The sequence below is a fragment of the Callithrix jacchus genome, chromosome 5 (genome assembly GCF_049354715.1).
Source record: "Callithrix jacchus isolate 240 chromosome 5, calJac240_pri, whole genome shotgun sequence".
Lineage (NCBI taxonomy): Eukaryota > Metazoa > Chordata > Mammalia > Primates > Cebidae > Callithrix > Callithrix jacchus.
Genome location: NC_133506.1, coordinates 104,779,318 through 104,807,119, shown reverse-complemented (window position 1 = coordinate 104,807,119; position 27,802 = coordinate 104,779,318). Strand labels below are relative to the sequence as shown.

The 27,802-nt window shown below is 44.0% G+C and overlaps 1 protein-coding gene across 6 annotated transcripts in view; it reads right to left on the bottom strand.

Annotated features, from left to right (window-relative positions):
• The window catches only part of FAM222B (family with sequence similarity 222 member B), a 91,598-nt gene that overhangs the window by 46,969 nt on the left and 16,827 nt on the right, over positions 1-27,802 (bottom strand). For 2 of the 6 annotated variants that reach the window (XM_035300932.3, XM_078373978.1), the window contains exon 1: positions 257-519. The exons of 3 other annotated variants lie outside the window; for them this stretch is intronic. The gene's annotated coding sequence lies outside the window, so the exon portion shown is untranslated. Of the gene's footprint in view, positions 1-256; positions 520-860; positions 975-27,802 lie in introns of those variants that run through there. One more of the 6 variants, XM_054256163.2, reaches the window with a different exon arrangement.

The following is a 27,802-nucleotide window of genomic DNA, read 5'->3' as shown; positions in this document are numbered from 1 at the left end:
AGCGCTTTTCTTCTCCGTGCATTTTACTACGCGACCGATATCGACACATCAGTAAAAAGAGATAAGAGTCCTGAATCTCCTTACCCATCTGCAGGGGTGAGATGAAGGGAAGGAAAAAAAACGGATGAAGGGTAGAAACAGAAAACCAAAATAATCTGATGGGATCCACAGATACTATTTCCCATTCCATTTCCCCTTTTCTTACAAGGTTAAGTCGGCTGAAGTCGGGGTCGCGTTAGAAAAAGCACACACACACCTTGCACCCTGGAAAGGAGGTGAGGTTCGCTCCGCAGCGCTCGGTGGGGCTCCTGGCTCCGCCCCGCCAGCCTGGGACAGCTCAGCCCAGCTCACCCCCACCCAGGGAGGACAGAAGAGAAGGGGCTTCTAGCGGTCTAGGCAGGGGGAGGGGGAGGCGGCTGCTCCGGGTGCCAGGCTCAAGGAGCGCAGCACTCCGTGGTGCGCCGACACCCCCTCCCCCAGTCGGCTGCCGCTAGCTCCCCTCCGCCGCCGCCGGAAGCCAGCCCCGCCCCCTCGCCCCGGCTCTTCGCGAGCCCCCTCCTGTCTGCACAGCCAATGGCGAGCCAGGGAGCCAGCAGAGCGACTCGCCAAGCATCCAACTGGAGAGGCCCATAGGGAGGTCAGCCACCAGGATAGGCCCGCTACCCGCGGACCCGGCCGACTCGGCTCCTCTTTGTTAGCGCTGCCCCTCTCTCTCCTGGCCCCCACCCCAAAGCCAGGAGCTAAGCATCCCGTAGCTGGGCCAGGTGAAGCGACGCTGCCTGGCGCCCCTTCTCCCTCTGTCCCCCTGCCCCTTCCCACTCTCTGCCTAGGTACTAGGAGACCCCCTACCCACGCGATACCTCTCAGAGTGCCTCAGACTTCAACAGCAGTTGCCACCTGGAGACACTCAACAGTAAAAAGATGCTCCCCAAGCCTCTCTGCCTCTGGTCTAATCAACTGCACTGCACTGTAACAGTGGACGGATTTAGGATTGCATATTAAATCAATTGCACACATCGATCCTCCCTGTCGGAAACTCCTGCTTCCCGTGACGCAGAAATTAAGGAGCGAGGCGGGGGGGGGGGGGGTGGGGGGGGGTGGAAAAAGTATGTATCTAGAAGTTTGTGGGGTGGAGAAGGGAATACATCAAATCATTGGCCAAAAAAGAAAAAAACACATAGAAAAAACCACACATAGTTGACTTCAACCTGCTTCAGATACAAAATGTCCAATGTATTTAACTGGATGTCTCCAATCCAGTAAAATCCCAAGACAGCGGGTTTCAGTACAATTAGGGAGCAAACACCTAACCCTTGTTCAATCACCTACCTAGTTTTATGGGGAACATACTCTGAGCAACCACCAGGCTGAGAGTAATTGGCAGGCTGCACTAAAACTTCAGTCACTAATGCCAACATTAGGGGCATAACGCTGTTGGAATAGAATATGCTAAACACTGGTATATTTTCTTGGGTGTAGTGATAAAGCACTACATGGGGCTCATTTAAGAAAAACCAGCCAGGCGCGGTGTGTCTCACCTGTAATCCCAGTACTTTGGGAGGACAAGGCAGGTGGATCACTTGAACCCAGGAGTTCGAGACCAGCCTGGTTAACATCACCACCCGGTTAACACCAGACATGGTGAGACCCCACCTGTACCAAAAATTTTAAAAGTAGCCAGGCTCAGTGGCTCATGCCTGTAATCCCAGCACTTTGAGAGGCCAAGGTGGGCAGATCACAAGGTCAGGAGTTTGAGACCAGCTTGGCCAACATGGTGAAATCCTAAAAATAAAAAAATTAGCTGGTTGTGGTGGCAGGCACCTGTAATTCCAGCTACTCGGAGGCTGAGGCAGGAGAATCACTTGAACCCCGAAGGCAGAGGTTGCAGTGAGCCACAATCATACCACTGCACTCCAGCCTGGGCAACAGAGCAAGACTCTATCTCAAAACAAACAAATTATTTTTATTTATTTATTTATTTATTTTTGAGACGGAGTTTCACTCTTGTTATCCAGGCTGGAGTGCAATGGTGTGATCTCAGCTCACCGCAACCTCTGCCTCCTGGGTTCAGGCAATTCTCCTGCCTCAGCCTCCTGAGTAGCTGGGATTACAGGCACGCACCACCATGCCCAGCTAATTTTTTTTTTTTTTTGTATTTTTAGTAGAGACGGGGTTTCACCATGTTGACCAGGATAGGATGGTCTCGATCTCTTGACTTCGTGATCCACCCGCCTTGGGCCTCCCAAAGTGTTGGGATTACAGGCATGAGCCACCGAGCCACCACGCCTGGCTAAAACAAAGAAATTTTTTAAAGTAAATAAGCATGGTGACTCATGCCATAGTCCCAGCTACTTGGGAGAGTGCAGTGAGCAGAGAACATGCCACTGCACTCAGCCTACGTGAGAGTAAGACCCTAATGCCAAAAAAGAAAAAAAAAATAGGGGTCAGGGAAGGCAAGTTATTACCTAGGTTGTCATTTTTGTTGTGTTCAGAGTTCTGCAAATGCATGACATTAAATATCTACATCACACTCTACAACACTCCTTAATCCCCCCAAACACTACTATAATTTAAAACAAAACAAAACATTAACATTAAGCAGCCTAGTCTACCTTGGAACTCAAAACTTTTCATATATAACAACTTCAGAACTCCTGGAAGATGGAAAAGGAGCTGTACAACAAGCCTGTTTTACTTTATTTATTTTTGAGATGGAGTTTCACTCCATCACCCAAGCTGGAATGCAGTAACATGATGCTGTGGTGCAATCTTGGCTCACTGCAACCTCTGCCTCCCGGGTTCAAGTGATTCTCCTGCCTCAGCCTCCCAAGTAGCCGAAATAACAGGAGCACACCCCAACGCCCAGCTAATTTTTGTATTTTTAGTAGAGACGGGGTTTCACCATGGTGGCCAGCAGGCTGGTCTCAAACTCCTGACCTCAAGTGATCTGCCTGCCTCGGCCTTCCAAAATGCTGGGATTACAGGTGTGAGCCAACATGCCAGGCGGATCACATCTATTTTTTAAGCACATGTGAATATACATCTCTTGGTCCAGTATATCTAGCAGTATACATACTAATCTGTCAACAGTAGTTATCACTGAGAGAAAGAATAAGAATACAGGTAGGGAGAAGAAAAGAAGATAATTTGTTTTATTGTATCTTTTAAAAAATAAAAAGGTGAGCCAGTTGCAGTGGCTGATGCCTGTAATTTCAGCACTTTGGGAGGCTGAGGTGGGTAGATCATTTGAGCTCAGGAGTTCAAGACTAGCCTGGGCAACACAGCAAAACCCTATCTCTACAAAAAATACAAAAATTAGCTGGGCATGGTGGTGTGCACCTGTAGTCACAGCTGTTTGGGAAGGTGAGGTAAGAGGATCACTTGAGCCTGGGAGGTTGACACTGCAGTTGAGTTGGGATGGCCCCAGTGTGTTCCAGCCTGGACGACAGAGTGAAACTTTGTCTCAAAAGAATAAAAATAAAAAATTAAGGCCCGGCATGGTGGCTGAGGCCTGTAATCCTAACACACTGGGAGGCTGAGTTGGGCAGATCACTTGAGGTCAGAGGTTCGAGACCAGCCTGGCCAACAGAGTGAAACCTCATCTCTACAAAAAAAAAAAAAAATTAGCCTGGCATGGTAGCAGGGACCTGTAATCCCAGCTACTTGGAAGGCTGGGGCAGGAAAACTGCTTGAAACCAGGAGGCAGAGGTTGCAGTGAGCTGAGATCTTGCCATTGCACTCCATCCTGGGCAAGTGACGCTCTGTCTCTAAATAAATAAATAAATAAATAAAATAAAAAGCATTAATTTTCTCATTTTTACTAGATTAACAGTGAAATTACAGATTTTATCATCTTTAAGTTATGTTAACATGTCTTACTTTTATAGTCAGTAAAAGATACTAAAACATAAATATCTCTCAGAAATAGATGGAAAAGATCAATAGGCTAGACTAAAAACTAGGTAACATCCCTCTAGACTGATCAGTTTGCACCTCATTATTTCTTGAGCAAATTTTTACAAATTTCCCAAATGGCAGCATTTATAACAAGCAAAAAAATTAAAATGTAACTTTGACACTGATACAGTTCCAGTAGAACAGAATAACAAACACACAAAACAACAATGATTGAGCCCCAAAAGAAGGTAAACAGTCTTAAAAAGACAATATCCAGCTGAGCACAGTGGCTCATGCCTATAATGCCAGCACTTTGGGAGGCTGAGGCAGGTGGATCACCTGAAGTCAGGAGTTCGAGACTAGCCTGGCCAACATGGCAAAACCCTGTCTCTACTAAAAATACAAAAATTAGCTGGGTGTGGTGGCACGTGCCTATAATCCCAGCCACTCATGAGGCCGAGGCAGGAGAATCACCTGAACCCAGGAAATGGAGGTTGCAGTGAGCCGAGATCTCACCATTGCCCTCCAGCCTGGGCAACAAGAGTGAAACTCCAACTCAAAAAAAAAAAAGACAGTTTTCTCATCAAGACCTGCTACGTGATATTTATAGCATTCAAACACTCATGACACAGAGCACAGAAACTCTCATAAAAGCTTTATTGTTCGTTAGACTTCAAGAGAACAGTAGGTCTGAGAAAAACACTGCATTTTTTTTTTTAAAGGGAATTCCTTGCACTGTTACTTTAATGTAGCAAGGTGCTCTTTAACAGTAAAGGTTCTTAACTGGCTGCACTTTCTCTTTCAGACACTAGAGGGGAGTATAAAAATTCATTGACTGTATCTGAGATTTTGTTTTACTTATTCACTAACGTCACCAAATATGCCAAAAATTCTATTAGATCCCAGAGACAAAAAGATGAATAAGATACGGTCTTTGTCTTTAAAGTACTTAGTTATTTAGGGAAACTATGCCTGTTAAAAACTAATAATAAGGCCGGTGTAGTGGCTCGCATCTGTAATCCCAGCACTTTGGGAGGCCAAGGTGGGTGGATCACCTGAGGGCAGGAGTTCGAGACCAGCCTGGCCAACATGGTGAAAGCCCGTTTCTATTAAAAAATACAAAACTTAGCTGGGCATAGTGGCAGGTAATCCCAGCTACTCAGGAGGCTGAGGCAGGAGAATAGCTTGAACCCAGGAGGCAGAGGCTGTAGTGAGCTGAGATTGTGCCATTGCACTACAGCCTGGGTGACAATGACAAGAGCGAAACTCCGTCTTAAAAAATAATAGTGGGCAGCAAATCACACTGCCACGTGTGTACCTATGCAACTATCTTGCATGTTCTTCACCTGTACCCCAAAACCTAAAATGCAATTTAAAAAAAAAAAATAATAATAATAATAGTGGCAGGGCCGGGCGCAGTGGCTCACGCCTGTAATCCTAGCACTTTGGGAGGCCGAGGCGGGTGGATCACAAGGTCAAGAGATCGAGACCATCCTGGTCAACATGGTGAAACCCCGTCTCTACTAAAAATACAAAAAATTAGCTGGGCACGGTGGCGTGTGCCTGTAATCCCAGCTACTCAGGAGGCTGAAGCAGGAGAATTACCTGAACCCAGGAGGCGGAGGTTGCAGTGAGCCGAGATGGCGCCATTGCACTCCAGCCTGGGTAACAAGAGCGAAACTCCACCTCAAAAATAAATAAATAAATAAATAATAGTGGCCGGGCCTGGTGGCTCATGCCTGTAATCCTAGCACTTTTGGAGGCTGAGGCAGGCGGATCATCTGAGGCCAGGAATTTGAGACCTTCCTGGCCAACATGGCAAAACCCTGTCTACTAAAAATACAAAAATTAGCAGGGCATGGTGGCACATGCCTGTAATCCCAGATACTCAGGAGGCTAAGGCAGGAGACTAGCTTGAACCTGGGAGACAGAGATTGCAGTGAGCTGAGATCATACCACTGCACTGCAGCCTGGGCAACACAGTGAGACAGTCTCAAAAGAAATAAAAACAATAATAATTATGCCAGGCGCAGTGGCTCACACCTGTAATCCCAGCACTTTGGGACACTGAAGCAGGTGGACTAGCTAAGGTCAGAAGTTCGAGATCAGCCTGGCCAACATGGTTAAATCCGGTCTCTACTAAAAATACAAAGAATTAGCTGGGTGTGGTGGTTGCCTGTAATCCCAGCTACTAGGGAGGCTGAGGCAGGAGAATCACTTGAACCTGGGAGGCAGAGGCTGCAGTGAGCCCAGATTGCACCATTGCACTCCAGCTTGGGCAACAAGAGCAAAACTCCATCTCCAAAAATAATAATAAGAATAATAATAATAAAAGGCAAACTACAACAGAGAATGCAGAGTAGAGAATCAAACCCAAGACTTTGGGAGACTATGGATATGGGACAGGACAGAAGGAGAACCATTCCTGGAAGAGATCCTCCCATGCACCTATATATAATAATTCACACTAGACAAACCAGCATATCCAAACTGGCTTTTTCTCCTATTAACAATCTTTCTGGCCTTAATCTAAATGGAAATAACTTATATCTGGATGGTACCTTTAAACTTCTATCTATAGAAAGTAGAAGCATTATTTGGTAAAGAAGGTTTGCTAAAATAACTACTTGGTAAGGCTTCAAAATCAGTTTTATGCAGTTTTAAAGGCATGAAGGTGGGGTGTAGTGGTGTGGTCTATACTTCCAGCTACTTCGGAGGCTGAGGCGGGAGGATCACTTGAGCCCAGGAGTAAAGAGTTGGAGATTATAGTGAGCTATGATCGTGCCACAGCACTCCAAGCCTGAGTGACAGAGCAAGACCCTGTCTTAAAAAAAAAAAAAGACTCTATAGGAATGACTAAAAAAACAGAATTAAAGCTCAAAGTCACGATAAGGGTGCCAAAGGGAAACACTTGTATGGTATATTTTCCCCTCATCTTCAAAATGACAGCTCCATCCTTTGTTATGGTTTAGGATGTTCGGGTTGTATGTTCTGGGAGTAGAGAGCTAGAGAGAAGGGGTAAGTTGTCAATTTCTCTTCCTGATGAGGTAGAAAAAATAAAAAGCCAAAATCCTGAAAAAGTTTCACACACATAGACAAAATGAGACAGTAAACTTGTGAATCGAGCATGATTTGGCATCTTTAAACGCAGAGCCAATTCTCTTCTAGTGCCAAAGCCAATGGCTTCTCCTGTAGACAAAATGGCACAGTTCCTGAAAAAGCCCTGGACGCTGTTTCCCCACAATCCTATAATCTGTCAGAAGACAGAAAACAAAAAGAAGGCTGTGCAAGCCAGAAAAAGCAAATTATAACCAACATAGAGCCAACACTTTACTTCAGACAGAAGGAGCTTTTCTATGCATCTTTGGAAGGGGAGAGACAAAAGAAGCTTGCCATTGCTCAAAATAATCAAGGCAAACAATAAAACAATTTAACCAAACACGATTTTGGATTAGCATTTAATGCAACAGCCTCCCTTCTCGCTTCTTATTCATAGCCTTAAAAGAATATTTTATAAATAAATAAAATAGTGTAATGCCACAATATACAAATAACTTTTATAAGTCAATAAGACGAAGACAAATAACCAAAGAGGAAAATATTCAAAGAATATGAGCTAGTTAATCACGGAAGAAATACATAACGTCAAAGGTTATATATATTCCATATTGTTAGGTAGTGGTGGAAAGTGCTTTCTCCATACAGTCCAAAAGGCATTTTATCTTGATAGCACTGCCAACTGCAAGCTTTCAGAGAAACTTGGACTATTCTGAATGAAATAATAATGATAAAGATGTCAAGCATAAGTAATACATTCCTAAAAATACTTAGAAGTTTTATGAAATACCTAATCTAGGAAGGAAACTATTCAATACAATGGATACAGGTAGGCTACAAATTAAATCCAAGATAATTAAATATGAATATAAGATGAACTTTTGCCTATGAATGTAAAACAGTTGAAGCCAATCCCTCAGCCTAGAATGAACAAGGCCAATGACTGAAGCAAATAACAGGAAGTCTTAATACAAACCACAGAAATAAAACATTTCTAAGAAAGTAAACTTAGTCAATTGTCTTTGCTGTGAAAGCATGTTATTCAAGGACCCTTTTAGCAGTCACCAAATGCAAATGCAAAAGAAAAGCAGATAATGCCTGAATACAGCAAAATCAAGTACAATCTTCCCATCAAAGAGAAAAAAGAAACCTAAACCTTTCACTTGTCCTTGATAAAAAAAGGTAATGGATTGTGAGAGAAATCAAATTCCAGAAAAAAAGATTCAACTCCAACCTGCATAACGCTAAAAACTGTTACTTTATTCTAAAATTAGAAACACACAGGTCCCTATACTGAAAACAATATACAAGATCCCAGCTGAGGTGTCAGGGTAAAGTTCCCAGCACATCAGCAGACCATTTCAGTTTTCCCTTATCATCTTTAGACCACATCCCAATTTTCCTCTATTGTTAATGTCACTTAAAAGACTGAGAAAAATTTAGTTCAACAGATTCAAATTTCAATGCACTTCCTAAGTACAGTATAGGTAATAATGCCACTGATTCTATATTTAGTCTCTGGTATGGAACAAGGGGTTAGTTTTGTCTAAAATGGCATCATGTCACTCTTCAAACCTGACTGCAAAAAACACCTAATCCTGCATTAAAATGTCTTTTTTGTTTTGTTTTGTTTTGTTTTTTGAGACAGAGTTTCGCTCGTTACCCTGGCTGAAGTGCAATGGTGCAATCTTGGCTCACCGCAACCTCCGCCTCCTGGGTTCAAGCAATTCTCCTGCCTCAGCCTCCTGAGTAGCTGGGATTACAGGCGTGTGCCACCATGCCCAGCTAATTTTTTGTATTTTTAGTAGAGATGAGGTTTCACCATGTTGACCAGGATGGTCTCGATCTCTTGACCTCGTGATCCACCCGCCTCGGCCTCCCAAAGTGCTGGGATTACAGGCTTGAGCCACCGCGCCCGGCCTTAAAATGTCTTTATGGTGTTACCTATAAGAAGTTAAAATGCTTTTTCAGTGTTTTTTGTGTGTGAGAATGTTTCTACTGAGTGGCTGTGATGCTATACTATAGACATAATTAAGTCACTCCCATCAGTCCTTTAAACATTCAGAATTGTAACTACCATAAGGTGGAATTCATTCCTCACCAGAACCACAAAGATGATAAATCTCTCTTTTTTTTTTTTTATTTTTAAGATGAAGTCTCACTCTGTGGCCCAGGCTGGAATGCAGTGGAATGATCTCAGCTCACTGAAACCTCCACCTCCCGGGTTCAAGCAATTCTCCTTCCTTACCCTCCCGTGTAGCTGGGATTACAGGCCCCCACCACCATGTCAGGCTAATTTTTTTTTGTATTTTTAGTAGAGACAGAGTTTCATCATGTTGGCTAGACTGGTCTCAAACTTCTAAACTCAAATGATCCACCTGCCTCGGCCTCCCAAAGTGCTAGGGCCCAGCCTGGTAAAACTCTTAACACTCTAAAGTAATATAATAGAATTTACAAAAATATATCACCTTCTCAAAAGGAACTTAAGGCCCCCAATAGACAGCATGTTGCTAATTTTCACATCATCATAATAAAGAACTATTATTTAGCATTTATATCACACTTTAACTTGCAAAATGTTTTACAATTATTTTCATTAGTCATGCATCACAATCACCCAATAAGCCAAAATGTTATCCTCATTCAACAGTTTTCTTAGAAAACTGATGTACTTTAAAGCCAAGGTCAAGTCAGCCTGCTTTTCTTATAGACCAAGGGCCTAACCCTTATAAAAACTCTCATTTGTTCACCCGTTACCTATATTGCTCATAAAAGTAATTAAAGCAGGATTTTAGAAATAGGAGTCCATCTAAAATAATGGTACAAGGCCAGGCGAGGTGGCTCATGCCTGTAATCCCAGCACTTTGGGAGGCCAAGGCAGACTGATCACATGGTGTCAGGAGTTTGAGACCAGCCTAGCCAACATGGTAAAACCCCATCTCTACTAAAAACACAAAAATTAGCTGGGCATGGTGGTGCACACCTATAATCCCAGCTACTCAGGAGGCTGAGGTGGGACAATTGTTTGAACTTGGGAGGTGGAGGCTGCAATGAGCCGAGATCATGCCACTGCATTCCAGCCTGGGTGACAGAGCAAGACTCCATCTCAAAATAAATAAAATAAAATAATGGTACAAAAACACTGAAAGATGATACTACTTCAACAAAAATACATAGTCAGGCCATGCACGGTGACTCATGCCTGTAATCCCAGCACTCTGAGAGGCCAAGGCGGGTGGATCACTTGAAGTCACGAGTTCAAGATAGCCTGGCCAACATGGCGAAACCCTGTCTCTACTAAAAAATAAAAAAAAATTAGCTGGGTGTGGTGGCAGGTGCCTGTAATCCCAGCTACTTGGGAGGCTGAGGTAGGAAAATTGCTTGAACCCAGGAGGTAGAGGTTGCAGTGAGCCAAGATCATGCCTTTGCACTCCAGCCTACGTAACAAGAATGAGACTCCATCTCAAAAAAAAAAAACACACACACACACACACACACATATATATACATATAATAGATAGATAGATACATGGTCACATTTGCAGGTAATCCCAGCTACTCATGAGGCTGAGGCAGGACAATTGCTTGAACTTGGGACAGAGGTTGCAGTAAGCCGATATTGCATCACTGCACTCCAGCCTGGGCAAGAAAGCAAGACTCCGTCTCAGAAAAACACACACACACACACACACACACAATCAACTGGAATACAAACAGGTAAGAACTTAGTAACAATGACACAGGACGTTTTCAAAGAAACTGGGTTCCAAAACCTGTTATCAAACAAAAACAAAAACAAAAATCAATTTTTTTTTTTTGAGACAGAGTCTGGCTCAGTTGCCCAGGCTGGAGTGCAGTGACGCAGTCTTGGCTCACTGCAACCTCTGCCTCTTGTGTTCAAGCGATTCTCCTGCCTCAGCCTCCCAGTAGCTGGGATAACAGGCACCCACCACCACACCCAGCTAATTTTTTTGTATTTTTAGTAGAGATGGGGTTTCACATGTTGGCCAGACTGGTCTCAAACCCCTGACCTCTAATGATTTGCCCACCTTGGCCTCCCAAAGTGCTGGGGATTACCTGGCCCAAATGATTCTTCATCTTATTTTTCCCTCTCAATCCACTACAATTATACTTCTATTTCCACCACTCCAATGAACAGTTCTACTCAAAGTCGCCAATAATTCCTACCTCCTTAGGTTGTCAAATCCTGTCAGTATACCTGTTATGTGACCTCTATACAGCATTGAACACAGCTAACAAATCCCCCCCCTTTTTTTTTTTGAGACAGTGTCTAGTGCAGTGGCGCAATCACTGATTACTGGAGCCTTAACCTCCCAGTCTCAAGCAATCATCCCACCTCAACCTCCTATATAGCTGGGACTACCACAGGCATGTACCACCATGGACAGCTAATTTTCAATTTTTTTGTAGACACAAGGTCTCATTATGTTACCCAGGCTGACCACTCCCTTCTTGAGACACTTCTTTACCTGGCTTCTATAGCTTCTCTTTCTGGGTTTTCCACCTACCTCACCAGCAATTCCTGCTCTTTCAAACTGCTCTTTTTAGCTACAAACCATCTGTAGGTGACCTCCTGATTGAATTCCATGACTTCAAATTCTATCTATTTCAGCTCAGATTTCTAGGAATGCCAGGCATTTCTAACTGCCTATCTGATTTCTCCATCTGGATACCTAACAAGTATCCCAAACTTGACAGGACCAAAAACAATTTTTTTTTTAATTTTAGACAAGTTATCACTCTGTTGCCAAGGCTGAAGTGCAGTGGCACAATCACAGCTCACTACAACCTCCATCCCCTGGGCTCCTCCCACCTCAGACCCCCAAGTAGCTGTGACCACAGAGATGTACCACCACACGCGGCTAGTTTTCTTATTTTTTGTAGACACAGGGTCTCTCTATCTTGTCTAAGCTGGTCTCAAACTCCTGGGCTCAGGCGATCCTCTTGCCTCAGCCTCCCAAACTGCTGGATTACAGGCATGAGCCACCACTGGCCAAGAATTCTTGACAATCATATTCTGCTAGTCTTACCCATCTCAAGTAATAGCATCAACTATTTACTTCCCTGGTTGCTCTAGTCAAAAATACAGAAGTTATCCATGTCCTTATTACCTCACTTCCGAAAGTGTCTAGCTCTGTCACCTGGAGTGCAGTGGCAAAATTCCAAAGCAAGCTCTGTCAACCTCACTTCCAAAAGATATGCCAAATCTATCTACCTTTCCACAGTTTTTATAACATCACCCCAGTCCAAGTTACCATGAACTCATTTGATTAGTGCAAAGAGCCTTGTTACTGGTCTCCTTGTTTTAAGTCTTCAACTCTCTACAATCCATTTCTCTTTTTTTGAAATGGAGTTTCACTCTTGTTGCCGAGGCTGGATGCAATGGCGTGATCTGGGCTCATCACAACCTCCTGGGTTCAAGCGATTCTCCCACCGTAGCCTCCCGAGTAGCTGGGATTACAGGCATGTGCCACCACAGCCGGCTAATTTTGTGTTTTTAGTAGAGATGGGGTTTCTCCACGTTGGTCGAATAACTGACCTCAGGTGATCCATCCACCTGGGCCTCCCAAAGTGCTGGGATTACAGGCCTGAGACACTGCACCTGGCCTACAATCCATTTCTAACACAGCAACTGAACATTCTTTCTAGTCACAAATCAACTCATATCACAATCGTACTTAAAAACTCCAAAGGGGCCGGTTGCAGTGGCTCACCCCTATAATCCCAGCACTTTGGGAGGCCGAGGCAGGTGGATCACGAGGTCAAGAGATCGAGACCATCCTGGTCAACAAGGTGAAACACCATCTCTACTAAAAATACAAAGCTTATTAGTGCATGTTAGTGCGCGCCTATAGTCCCAGCTACTGGCTGAGGCAGGAGAATTGCTTGAACCCAGAAGGCGGAGGTTGCAGTGAGCCAAGATCGTGCCATTGCATTCCAGTCTGGATAACAATAGCAAAACTCCGTCTCAAAAAAAAAAAAAAAAAAACTCCAAAGAAGGCTGGGTACAGTGACTCACACCTGTAATCCTAGCACTTTGGGAGACCAAGGCAGGTGTTGCCTGAGCTCAGGAGTTCAAGATCAGACTGGCAACATGGTGAAATCTCTTCTCTACCAAAAATACAAAAAATTAACAGGGCATAGAGGTGTGCACCTATCTACTTGAGAGGCTGGGGTAGGAGAATCCCTTAGCCCAGGAGATGGAGTATGCAGTGAGCCAAGATAGCACCACTGCACTCCAACCTGGGTGACAGAGTAAAACCCCATGTAAAGCGCAAAGGTATAAAGAGTTATTTCTTGCTTTAATCCTCTTGCCCTTTCAGTTTCTGCACCAAACTTATGGTTAAATGTCACAAACAACTGATACATGAAGCTTGAGAGGTAAATGTGTGTGTGTGTGTGTGTGTGTGTGTGTGTGTGTGTGTGTGTGTAAACAAAAAAACAAAAAACTTCAAAGGAAACACCTTACTCTAGCTTCCATATCTCACTGTCATCTGGCCTCTGCCTTTCTTATCTCTTGTCATTCCCTCATTCACCATATGCAAACACTGGTCTTATATCTGTTCCTCCAACATAGCAAGTTAATTCCTCCTTAGGTGCTTTGTACTGTAACGTTTGATCTGCTGATCTTCATATACTCCTAGATCTTAAATGCTATATCCTCAGAGATGTATTCTCCCAATCTAAAGTAGCTATCCATTCATACTGTCTATCACATCTTCTATTTTTCTGTATAGTATTTATTAACTAATTTTTTATTTTATTTTATTTTTGAGATGGAGTCTCGCTCTTACAGTCTGGAGTGCAGTGGTGCCATCTCGGCTCACTGCAAACTCCACCTCCCAGGTTCAAGCAATTCTCCTACCTCAGCCTCCCAAATAGCTGGGATTACGGGAGCCCGCCACCATGCCCAGCTAATTTTTATATTTTTAGTAGAGACAGGGTTTCGCCATGTTGGCCAGGCTGGTCTCAAACTCCTGGACTCAAGTGATCTGCCCACCTTGACCTCCCAAAGTGCTGGGATTACCATGCCCGGCCATTAACTGATATACATATATTTTTTTGAGATGAAGTCTTGCTCTGTCGCCCAGGCTGCAGTGCAGTGGCGTGACCTCGGCTCCCTGCAACCTCCACCTCCCGGGTTCAAGCGATTCTCCTGCCTCAGCCTCCTCAGTAGCTGGGACTACAAGCACTTGCCACCACACTCAGCTAATTTTTGGTATTCTTAGTAGAGACAGGGTTTCACCATGTTGGCCATGCTGGTCTCAAACTCCAGACCTCAAGTGATCTGCCTGCCTCGGCCTCCCAAAGCGCTGGATTTACAGATATAAGCCAACATGCTCGGCCATTAACTGATTTTTAAAAAGCTGTTTGTTGCCGGGCACAACGTCGCACACCTGTAATACCAGCACTTTGGGAGACCGAGGCAGGTGGATCACCAGAGGTCAGGAGTTCGCAACCAGCCTGTCTAACGTGGTGAAACCTGGTTTCTACTCAATACCAAAAAAAAAAAAAAAGTCAGGCATGGCAGCGCATGCCTGTAATCCGAGCTACCTTGGGAGGCTAAGATGGGAGAATCACTTGTACCTGGGAGGTGGAAGTTGCAGTGAGCCGAGATCGTGCCATTGCACTCCAGCCTGGGCAACAAGAACAAAACTCTAAGTCAAAAAAAAAAAAGTGTTTGTTGTCTGTTTGCCCTCATTGGAATGTAAGCTCCATAAGAACAGGGACTTTGTCTATCTGTTTTGTGTACTGCCCATGCTGGAAACATAGTATAAACTCAATAAATTTGGCAGGCTTAGTTATTAGGTGCTGAAGTTAAAAAGGTGAAAAATGGCCAGGTGCTCATACCTATAATCCTAGCATTTTGGGAGGCTGAGGTGGGAGGATCACTTGAGGCCAGAAGCTTGAGACCAGCATGGACAATATCGCAAGACCTTGGCTTTGCCAAAAATAAAAGTTTTTTTCATTAGCTAGGTATAGTTGCTTGTGTCTATAGTCCTACCTACTTGGGATGCTGACATGAGAGGATCATTTAGGCCCAAGAGATTGCAGTGAGCTATAACAGCACCACTGTACTCTAGCTTGGGTAAGAATAAGACTCTGTCTTAAAAAAAAAAAAAAGCCTGGACAACATATTGAGACTCCGTCTCCACAAAAAATTTTAAAAATTAGCTGGGTGTGCTGGCTTGGGAGGCTGAGGCAAGAGGATTGCTTGAGCCCAAGAGTTTAGAAGCTGCAGTGAGCTGGCCAGGCGCGGTGGCTCACCCCTATAATCCCAGCACTTTGGGAGGCCGAGGCAGGTGGATCACGAGGTCAAGAGATCAAGACCATCCTGGTCAACATGGTGAAACTCCGTCTCTACTAAAAATACAAAAAATTAGCTGGGCATGGTGGCGCGTGCCTGTAATCCCAGCTACTCAGGAGGCTGAGGCAGGAGAATTGCCTGAACCCAAGAGGCGGAGGTTGCGGTGAGCCAAGATCGTGCCATTGCACTCCAGCCTGGGTAACAAGAGCGAAACTCCGTCTCAAAAAAAAAAAAAAAAGAAAGAAAAAGAGTAAGTAAAGAAGGCATAACCCCTACCCACAAAAAGCTCACAATCCAGATGAGGAAATAGAATAGCAATTAAATAATAAATGCAGGGAACATGCATTCTATTTTATAGAATGAGATGTTGCCCTATAAACAATGTAAAACATAATATATGTAATGTTAGCAGGATAATAAAATGTCAGAGTAGCCCATGAGCAAGAATGATTAATATTGCTTTGGGAACAGGGAAGACTTAACAGAAGAAATGAACTATAAGGTATATCCTAAAGATTAATTAGGAGAATCTTGGTTATATTTGTTCGGATTATTGGTTATATTTGTCTATTTTGGAAGAAATGTCCTTGGAAGAAAAGAAAATTGCTTGAGCAAAAACAATAAGGTGAGGAAGGAAGATGGAATCAAGCATCTGCTAGGCATCAGGCAACAGGATAATGAAGGGTATTAAAGGGAAAGGGCATAAGTAGTCTTACAACTTAGGAAAATCACTCTTGTGGCAGTGTGGTAAACAAATTAAGAGAGGTGATAAGCCTTGAGACATGCAGATTAGTTAGAAGGCTACTGTAACTGAGACAGAAAGAGAGACAGAAAGGAGAGAGAAAGAAAGGAAGAGGAAAAGGCAAGGCAAGGCAGCAAAGAACAGAATCCTTGGGCCATGAACACCAACATTTAGGGATTGAGTAGAAGAAAAGGAGACAATGAAGAAGGCTAAGAAGGAATAGTAGGTTAGAGCAAAACTAAGAGTGGACAGCATCACAGTTTAAAAGTAGGAGAGAGGTAAAAAGCTAAAGACTGAAAAGTGTCATCTGGGTTTGAAAACCACATCACTAAACAGAGCAATTTCAGTGAAGTGGTGGGGACAAAACACAATTATAGTATTTAAGGAAAAAATTGGTTGTAAGAAAGTAAACAGAGCCTGAGTTGGGTGGATCACGAGGTCAAGAGATAAAGACCATCCTGGCCAACATGGTGAAACCTCATCTCTACTAAAAATACAAAAATTAGCCGGGCATGATGGTGGCACACCTGCAATCCCAGCTACTCAGGAGGCTGAGCCAAGAGAATCACTTGAACCCAGGAGGCGTAGGTTGCAGTGAGCCGAGATCGCATCACTGCATTCCAGGCTGGGTGACAGAGCCACAGAGTGAGACTTCCCCTCAAAAAAAAAAGAAAGAAAGTGAACAGAATAGGGGAGACTACTTTTAGGAACAGGAGAGAAACACAACAATAGCTGAAGGTAAGGTGGGGACAGAGAATTGGGGAAAAGAGACAGTAGAGACAAAGACTGAAGATTGAGATAAAAGAGAAATAGTGGGGAGGTGGGGAGGGATAGCCTGGGGAGAAATGCCAAATGTGGGTGAAGGGGAGAAGAAAAGCAAAGCACACTGCCATGTGTGTACCTACGCAACTGTCTTGCATGCTCTGCTCATGTACCCCAAAACCTATAATCCAATAAAAAATTTAAAAAAAAAAAAAAAAAAAAAGAGAGAAATAGTGATGCAATAATATCAGGGAGGGATTAACCGTACAGCAAAGACAGGAAAAGGCAACATGAATATGGATACAGTAAACTGCAGGTATAGAAGAAAGTAGTATAGGCAACGTCTACTTGATAGCCTTTAAGAGAAAGACTGGGGGAGAATAACATTAAAGGACTAAATTAATAATCAACTAGATTAACAATTTATCAAGAACAAGCAAATATTCAGGTGACAGAAGCTTAACCAGACACCCAACTATCCCCTACTGAGGGGAATTTTTTTTTTTTTTTTTCATGAGTCTACGTCTGAAATCTTTTTTTTTTTTTTTTTTTTTTGAGACGGAGTTTCACTCTTGTTACCCAGGCTGGAGTGCAGTGGTATGATCTCAGCTCACTGCAACCTCCACCTCCCAGGTTCAAGCGATTCTTCTGCCTCAGTCTCCCAAGTAGCTGGGACTACAGGCGCACACCATCATGCCCAGCTAATTTTTGTATTTTTAGTAGAGACGGGGTTTCACCTTGTTGACCAGGATGGTCTCGATCTCTTGACCTCATGATCCACCCGCCTCGGCCTCCCAAAGTGCTGGGATTATAGGTGTGAGCCACCACACCCGGCCTCCGGGTAATTTTTCTATTTTTAGTAGAGATGGGGTTTCTCCATGTTGGTCAGGCTGGTCTTGAACTCCTGACCTCAGGTGATCTGCCCGCCTTGGCCTCCCAAAGTGCTGGGATGACAGGTGTGAGCCACCAATGCCTGGCCCCAATCTTATTATATTTTATCTAAATACTTGTCATTACCCAGAAATCTGAGATCTGATGGAAACGCAGAGTAGCTATGGAGAAGTAAGAGCAGAGTAGAGACAGGATCCAGAAACACTGGCAAATACTTCAAATTGCCTCTCAGAAAAAAGTAGCAGAGAGAAGACACTGGATGCCAAGCAGAGGGGAAATGTTAATCAATACTGGACTTGGTCCAGCTGCCTAAAAATTCCAGGCAATTTTTTCAATGTCTTCCCAAATCCAAAATTCCACACTCACCTGGAAACTGAAATACATAACTTCCAGGAATATTTAAGGATACCTCCTGCCCCAATATTCTGAGTGTCCAAGCTTCGGTCCATTAAGCAATCCCTGGGAGAATAATTTAGCTAGACTAAGGATGAGATCTACATATTAACGTGGTAAATTTCACAACTGAAAACTTTTTCATGAACTGAAGTGAAGGATATGTCTTCAGGTGACACAAGTGTCCTAGGATAGAAAAAAAGAGAGGAAAAGAAAGCTAGTTGGCTGAGCGCAGTTGGGGCTTATGTCGGTGATCCCAACACTTTGGGAGGAGGCCAAGATGTAAGGATTACTTGAACCCAGAAGTTTGAGAAAAGCCTGGGCAACATAGGAAAACCCCATCTCTATAAAAAATTTAAAAATTAGTAGGTCATGGTGGCACACACCTGTAGGGCCAGTTAACTGAGAGGCTGAGGCAGGATTGCTTGCACTCAGTAGCTCGAGGCTGCAGAGAGCCATAATCATGACAGTGCATGCCAGCCTGGATAAGAGGGAAACCTTGTCACAAAAAAACAAAGAAAGTGGGCTGGGCGCAGTGGTTCACACCTGTAATCCCAGCCCTTTGGGAGGCTGAAGCAACCAGATACTTGATCCCATAAGTTCAAGACCAGTCTGGGCAACACAGCAAAACCCCATCTCTACTAAAAAATCCCCCCAAAATTAGCCAGGCATGGTGGCACACCATCTGTTCCAGTTACTTGAAAGGCTGAGGTGAGAGGATCACTTGAGCCCAGGATGCAGAGGGTGCAGTGAGCTGTGATTGTTCCACTGCACTCCAGCCTGAGTGACAGAGAAGACCCTGTCTCAAAAAAAAAAAAAAAAAAAAAACTTACACAACTGCATTTCTTTTTTTTTGAGACGAAGTTTCGCTGTTGTAACCCAGACTGGAGTGCAATGGCACGATCTCAGCTCACCACAACCTTCGCCTCCTGGGTTCAATCAATTCTCCTGCCTCAGCTTCCCGAGTAGCTGGGACTACAGGCACACACCACCATACCCAGCTAAATTTTGTATTTTTAGTGGAGACGGGCTTTCACCATGTTGACCAGGATGGTCTCAATCTCTTGACCTCGTGATCCACCCGCCTCGGCCTCCCAAAGTGCTGGGATTACAGGCATAAGCCACCATACCCAGCCCACAACTGCATTTCTAAGTAAAATAAAGAAGTTTAAAAGGATCTAAATTTTCTAGACTTTTTAATTATGTCAAATGTATTTTAAAAAAGAAATAAAATTAAGCTAAAAATTCAAATGTATTTGGGGAATTAAATTTCTGGAATTAGTCTTTAAAGTCTCTCTCCTCCACCCCCAGATAATAACACTCTTTTAGTGTTCAGTTCTAAGAGTTGTCATAAATGCATACTCGTGTAACCATAACCATGATCAAAATAGTCATATTACCCCTAAAATACTTCCTTATACTACCTCTTTGTAGTCAAACTCTCTACTTTTTTTTTTTTTTTTTTTTTTTGGAGACAGAGTCTCAGTCTGTTGCCCTGCTAGAGGGCAGTGGCACCATCTTGGCTTGCTGCAACCTCCACCTTCCAGGTTCAAGTGATTTTCTTGCCTCAGCCTCCCCAGTAGCTGGGACTACAGGTACACGTCACCATGCCCGGCTAATTTTTGTATTTATAGTAGAGATGCAGTTTCAACTATGTTGGCCAGGCTGGTCTTGAACTCCTGACCTTGTGATCCACCCACCTCGGCCTCCCAAGTGCCCAGCCATTCTCTCTCTACTCTTAACCCCAGGCAATCACTAATCTGTTCACCACTGTCCTAGAGTTTTGAGTTTTCCCCAGAACATCGTACAAATGCAATCATACAGAGTATAGCCTCTTGAGTTTAGTTTCTTTGACTGGGCCTAACACCCATGAGATTTATTCACGTTATGGGATATACAAATAGTTCCTTTTTATTGCTGAGTAGTATTCCATTGTATAAATATATCACAGGTTATTTATTCATTCCCCAGTTAAGAGTCATTCAGGTTGTTTCGAGTTTGTGGTGACTATAAATAAAGCTGTTGTAAAACAGCCACATACAAGTTCTTTTATGAACACAGATTTTTATTTCACTTGGGTAAATACTTAGGTCATTTATGTATGTATGTATGTATGCATGCATGCATGCATGCATGCATGCATGTATGTATGTATGTATGTATGTATGTATTTAGATGGAGTCTCACTCTGTTGCCAGGCTGGAGTGCAGTGGCACAATCTCGGCTCACTGTAGTCTCCAAATTCCTGGTTCAAGGGATTCTCCTCCCTCAACTTCCCGAGTAGCTGGGATTACTGGCATGCACCACCATGCCAAGCCAATTTTTGTATTTTTAGTTGAGACAAGGTTTCACCATGTTGGCCAGGATGGTCTCAGTCTCCTAACCTTGTGATGTGCCTGCCTTGGGCTCCCAAAGTGCTGGGATTACAGGTGTGAGCCACCGTGCCTGGGCTGAATCTATTTCTGAACGCTATGTTCTATTAATTGATCTATGGATCTATCCTTTTGCCAATACTGCACTGTCTTGATTACTGTAGCTCTTTAAATGAGATAGTATAAGTCAAGCCGGGCGCAGTGACTCATGCCTGTAATCCCAGCACTCTGGGAGGCCAAGGTGGGTGGATCACGAGGTCAAGAGATCGAGACCATCCTGGTCAACATGGTGAAACCCCATCTCTACTAAAAATACAAAAATTAGCTGGGCATGGTGGTGCACGCCTGTAGTTCCAGCTGCTCGGGAGGCTGAGGCAGGAGAATTGCTTGAACCCAGGAGGCGGAGGTTGCGGGGAGCCGAGATCGTGCGCCATTGCACTCCAGCCTGGGTAACAACAGCGAAACTCCGTCTCAAAAAAAAAAAAAAAAGAAAGAAAGGAAAAATGTTTTGTATAAAGACATGTATTATTACTTAATACAACAAAGTTGAAAGCCCATTTTTCATAAAAGACATGCTCTTCATTCCAAACAGTGAAAATAAAATATGTTAAGCTTCTTGTACTTTACAAACAATGGTCCCTCTGCTGCCAATGATCTTCCTCTTACTCTTTACCTAACTCATACTCATCCTTCAGGTCTTACTTTGGATAATCCTCCATCCACAAGCCTTTCTTGATTTCCCCTAAATATGGACTAAGGGTTAACATATTTCCATTACACTCTAAAGACCCCTATCATCACACTTTTTTTCTGTTGTTGTTGGAGACAGAGTCTTGTTTTCTAGCTAGGCACAAGGCTGGAGTGCAGTGGCATGATCTCGGCTCACTGCAACCTCCGCCTCCCAGGTTCAAGCAATTCTTCTGCCTCAGCCTCCCAAGTAGCTGGGACTATAGGCGTATGCCACCATGCCCAGCTAATTTTTTGTATCTTTAGTAGAGACGGGGTTTCACCATGTTGGCCAGGATGGTCTCGATCTCTTGACCTTGTGATCTGCCTGCCTCGGCCTCCCAAAGCACTGGGATTACAGGCGTGAGCCACTGTGCCCGGCCTATCACTCTCAACTCTATAACTGAGAGTTAACTTGTTTCTCCCATCAGTACATAAACTTTGGTGGGTAGGAAGGCACTACACTAATACTTACATTTTAGCTCCTAGCATAGACAGAGCTATATACTCAAAGTCTTTGTTCTGAATGACCAATTGCTTTGAATTAACAGCAAGAAAGGGGAGAAGTTGAAAACAGGATGTCTTACCTTGCAAATAAGCTATAAAAAGAATCCTCCAAGCCGGGTACAGTGGCTCATGCCTGTAGTCCCAGCACTTTGGGAGGCCACGGCAGGCAAATCCCGAGGTCAAGAGATGGAGACCATCTTGGCCAACATGGTGAAACCCCATCTCAACTAAATATATAAAAATTAGCTGGGCATGGTGGTGGGCACCTGTAGTCCCTGCTATGTGGGAGGCTGAGGCAGAGGAATAGCTTGAACCTGGGAGGTGGTAAGTTTATAGTGAGCCAAGATCGCACCACTGCACTCCAGCCTGGCAACAGAGCAAGATTCCACCTCAGTAACAACAAAAAGAATCCTCCAAAAAAGTGGAAAGTGATAGCAGTTAAAAAAGAAAGGCTGGGCACAGTGGCTCGTGCCTAAAATCCTAGCACTTTGGGAGGCTGAGGCAGGAGGATCACTTGAGGCCAGGATTTTGAGACCACTCTGAGCAACACAGTGAGACTCTGTCTCTATTTAAAAAAACGAAAAGATCCTTAATAAATATGTGAAGAGATAGAAGGCAAATCTAGAGATTAAAAGATAAACATCAGGCTGCTCTCCACACACTGCCTAGCAAGTAGCCCTGCTCTGCAGGAGTAGTAATGGAGCTGTAATAACACTGCCACCTCAATAAAGCTGTTTTCTTTAAAAAAAAAAAAAAAAAAAAAGTAAATAGACTTATGAAAATTTTAATGCATGAACCTTATCTAGATACTGTTTTAAACAGTCAAAAAATTATGAGATAATTGCAGAAATGTGAAAACCAACTGGTTATTTGATGATAACTAAGAAATGCTTGTCGGCCGGGCATGGTCTTTCACGCCTGTAATCCAAGCACTTTGGAGGCCAAGGCGGGCGGATCACCTGAGGTCGGGAGTTCAAGACCAGCCTGACCAACATGGTGAAACCCTGTCTTTAAAAAAAAAAAAAAAGACAGAGAAAAAAAAAAAGAAATGCTTGTTGGCAGAGCATGGTGGCTCACACCTGTAATCCCTGAACTTTGGGAGGCCAAGACTGAAGGATAGCTTGTGCCTAGGAGTTCAAGACAAGTCTAGGCAATATAGTAAGACCCCATCTCTTAAAAAAAGAAGTTTGAATTAGCCAGCCATGGTATACCCTGGACCCGACAGTCTCAGCTACTCCAGAGACTGAGGGAGAAGGATGGCTTGAGCCTGAAAGTTGAGGCTGCAGTGGGCCATGATCACACTACTGCTTTCCAGTGTGGACGAAAGAGCTAGGCCATATTTAAAGAAAAAAAAAAAAAAGGGTTGGCCTGGCTCATGCCTGTAATCCCAGGGCTTTGGGAGGCTGAGGTGGGCGGATCACCTGAGGTCCGGAGTTCAAGATCAGCCTAATCAACATGGAGAAACCCTGTCTCTACTAAAAATACAAAAAAATTAGCCAGGTGTGGTGGCACATGCCTGCAATCCCAGCTATTTGGGAGGCTGAGGCAGGAGAATCATTTGAACCCAGGAGGTGGAGGTTCTGGTAAGCCGAGATAGCACCATTGCACACTCCAGCCTCGGCAACAAGAGCAAAACTCTGTCTTAAAAAAAAAGGGTGGCCAGGTGCGGCGGCTCACGTCTGTAATCCCAGCACTCTGGGAGGCAGAGGCAGGTGGATCATGAGGTCAAGAGATCGAGAGCATCCTGGCCAACATGGTGAAACCCCGTCTCTACTAAAAATACAAAACAATTAGCCGGGCGTGGTGGCACGTGCCTATGGTCCTAGCTACTCCGGAGGCTGAGGCGGAAGAATCGCTTGAACCCAGGAGGCAGATGTTGCAGTGAGCCGATATTGCGCCACTGCACTCCAGCCTGGTGACAGAGCAAGACTCCATCTCAAAAAAAAAAAAAAAAAAAAAGGTAACTTTTTGTGAGTTTTTTTTTTGTTTGTTTTTAAAGACAGGGTTTCACCATGTTGGCCAGGCTGGTCTTGAACTCTTGACCTCAGGTGATTCGCCCGCCTCAGCCTCCCAAAGTACTGAGATTACAGGCGTGAGCCACTGCACACGGCCGGGATTTTTTTTTTTTTTTTTTTTTTTTAGTCCTTATATTTTAGAGATACTGAAGTATTTATTCATGAAATTACATGTCTGGGATGTGATTCAAAATAATCCAGGGCTAGGTGTGGTGGCTCACGCCTGTAATCCCAACACTTTGGAAGGCTGAGGTGGGAGGACTGTTTCAGCCCAGGGGTTTGAGACCTGCCTGGGCAGCACAGTAAGACTTCATCTCTACCCACTCTCCCCCCAAAAAAATTAGCTGGGCATGGTGGCCTGTGCCTGTAGTGTCTTGCTACTGAGGAGCTGAAGCAGGAGAACCACTTGAGCCCAGGAAGTTGAGGCTGCAGTGAGCCTGATCACGCCACTACACTTCAGCCAGGGCAACACAGTGAGACCTCATCTCAAAAAAATTTTAATATTGGCCGGGCACAATGGCTCATGCCTGTAATCCCAGCACTTTGACAGGCCAATATGGTGGATTGCCTGAGCTGAGGAGTTTGATCCCATCCCGGCAACATGGTGAAACCCTGTCGCTACTAAAAATACAAAAAATCAGCCAGGTGTAGACGGGTGCCTGTAGTCCCTGCTATTCAGGAGGCTGAGACACAAGAACTGCTTCAACCTGAGAGGTGGAGGTTCCAGTGAGCTGAGATCGCACCACTGCACTCCAGCTGGGTGACAGATGAGACTCTGTCTCAAAAAAAAATTAACAATGCTTACCCAAAATCTACCAAAAATTTCAGATATTCTGCATATTCTTTTTTCATAAAACATGTCTCTACTTATATTTCAAAGTCATGAACTATAAAAAAAAAAAGCACCTAATACCAAATTATTCTTCCAAAAAGCAAGGATAGAATATATACCATTTTCTCTTTTCTTTTACTTTTTTTCCCGAGACAGTGTCTCACTCTGTCACCCAAGCTGGAGTGCTGTGGCTCAATCACAATTCACTGCAGCCTCAACTTCCCACGCTCAACTGATCCTCCCATCTCAGCTCTCCTCAATAGCTGGGACTACAGGCACACACCACCATGCCCAGCTAATTGTTTTTTTTTTTTTGAGATGGAGTCTTACTCTGTCACCCAGGCTGGAGTGCAATGGCTCACTCTCAGTTCACTGCAACCTCTGCCTCCTAGGTTCAAGCAATTCTTTTGCCTCAGCCTCCCAAGTAACTGGGACTACAGGCATACATACACCACCAAGCCCAGCAAATTTTTATATTTTTAGTAGAGACAGGTTTCACCATATTGGCCAGACTGGTCTCAAACTCCTCACCTTGTGATCCACCACGCCTGGCCTCATTTTTTTTTTTTTTTTTTTTGAGACAAAGTCTTGCTCTGTCGCCCAGGCGGGAGTACAGTAGTACAATCCTAGCTCACTGCAACCCCTGTCTCCCAGGTTCAAGTGTTTCTCCTGTCTCAGCCTCCCTAGTAGCTGGGATTACAGGCACACACCACTACACCTGGCTAATTTTTTATTTTTAGTAGAGATGAGGGTTTTTACCATGTTGGCCAGGCTGACTGATCTCAAATTCCTGACCTTAAATGATTCATGCCCTTGGCCTCCCAAAGTGCTGGGATTATAGTCGTGAGCCACTACGCCTGGCCCCAGCTTTTTTTTTTATTTTTTAGTGTAGACAAAAGTCTCACTACATTGTTCAGGCTGGTCTCAAACTCCTGGACTCAAGTGATCCATCCACCTATGCCTCCCAAAATGTTGGGATTACAGGCGTGAGCCACCACACATATATCTTTCACTTACCATGAGGTATGTTTATTTCAGTGTTTTCAGTTCTTACATCACTTGTGAAAAAGCTATGGTGTAACAGAAGCCTATACATAAGTGGCTTGAGCTCTCAATCCCAGTTCTGAACACACCTAGCACTGCTGGTTCAAAAAGATCTGTATTCTTCAAACTAAATCTTCAGAGTTTCTGGTTCATAAATATCACCCACTTTGTTTTCTTTTTCTTAATCTTTTTTAATTTTTATTTATTTATTTTTTTTTGTGACAGAGTCTCGGTGACTCGAGTGCGATGGCACGATCTTGGCTCACTGCAATCTCCACCTCCCAGGATCAAGCAATTCTCCTGCCTCAGCCTCCTGAGTAGCTGGGACTACAGGCACACACCACTACGTCCAGCTAATTTTTGTATTTTTAGTACAGATGGGGTTTAACTATGTTGGCCAAGATGGTCTCCATCTCCTGACCTTGTGATCTGCCCGCCTGGGCCTCCCAAAGTGTTAGGACTGCAGGTGTGATTACTTCCAGCCCTTGTCTTTATTTTTTAAGACATAAGGTCTGGGCTGGGCGCAGTGGCTCATGCCTATAATCCCAGCACTTTGGGAGGCCGAGGTGGGTGGATCACAAGGTCAAGACATCGAGACCATCCTGGTCAACAAGGTGAAACCCCGTCTCCACTAAAAATACAAAAATTAGCTGGGCATGGTGGTGCACGCCTGTAGCCCCAGCTACTCGGGAGGCTGAGACAGGAGAATTGCTTGAACCCAGAAGGCAGAGGTTGCGGTGAGCCGAGATCATGCCATTGCACTCCAGTCTGGGTAACAACAGCGAAACTCCATCCCAAAAAAAAAAAAAAAAAAGACATGAGGTCTCACTCTGTTGCATCCCAGGCTAGAATACAATGGCATGATCATAGCGCATTGCAGCCTCCAATTCCTACACTCAAGTGATGCTCCTACCTCAGCCTCCCAGATAGCTGGGACTACTGCTGCTTGCCACCATGCCCAGATTTTTAAAAAAAAAATTTTTTTTAGAGACATGGACTTGCTGTGTTGGTCTCTGGTCTCCAAATCCTAGCCTGAAACAATCCTCCTACCTTCACTTCCCAAAGCGCTGGGTTTAAATGATGTAAGCTACCATACCCGGTCAAAAATCACCCAATTTCTAATGTGAGGTATTTGATGGAACAGATTGCTACTTTTTCCATTTTTCTAAGAGAACTGATGTTAAGAAGGCAGTTTTTCTAAGACAAACCATTGGGAAAAAGAAAAGATGGTATAGAGCTCATAGGCATACTAATTTTCTTTTATCAAAAACTTTATAAAACTATGTATGTGGCTGAGCTCAGTGACTCAACCCAGCACTTTGGGAAGCTGAGGTGGGCAGATGACCTGAGGTCAGGAGTTGGAGACCAGCCTGACCAACATGGAGAAACCTCATCCCTACTAAAAGTACAAAATTAGTTGGGCATGGTGGCGCAAGCCTGTAAACCCAGTTACCTGGGAGGCTAAGGCAGAAGAATCGTTTGAACCTAGGAGGCAGAGGTTGCAGTGGGCCGAGATCACACCATTGCACTCCAGCCTGGGCCACAAGAGCAAAACTCTGTCTAAAAAAAGCAAGTAGTTCACAGAAAAAAAATAGAAAAATAAGGAAAAAGACTAGCACTACACTGTGAGATAGTAGTTGTCACGCCACATTCCTGTAAGGCTAATTGTTCAAAAATATATGAATGAGCAACCTATAAAGCAACTGAATCTTGGACTTACAGGGTCATCAAGCTGGCTTTAACTACTAATATGCTGATGACTACTAAATCTGAATCTCCCTTCTAAACCTTTCTACTCATATATATATATATATATATATGTCTGTATCCAGAAAGAAGTTTATTTAATTTGCTACTGGATTTCCCAGATACCTCAAATCCAATATACCAAAAATCAAACTTATCTGCGTCAAATGTAATACCCTCTTTTACTCCTGTATTCCCTAACCTGGCTAATGACATCACATTCCACTTAGCTATCCAAGCCAGCAAGTTCAAATCCATCTCTGTTTGTCAACTCCTTTTCCTTTACCCATACCCCAATATAAAGTCAATATAAAGTAACTTTTAGTTACTCTCCTAAATTCTTCAATCTGGCTGGGCGTAGTGTCTGACACCTGTAATCCCAGCGCTTTGGGAGGCCGAGGCAGGTAGATTATGAGGTCAGGAGACCACTCTGGCCAACATGGTGAAGCCCCGTCTCTACCAAAAATACAAAAATTAGCTGGGTGTGAT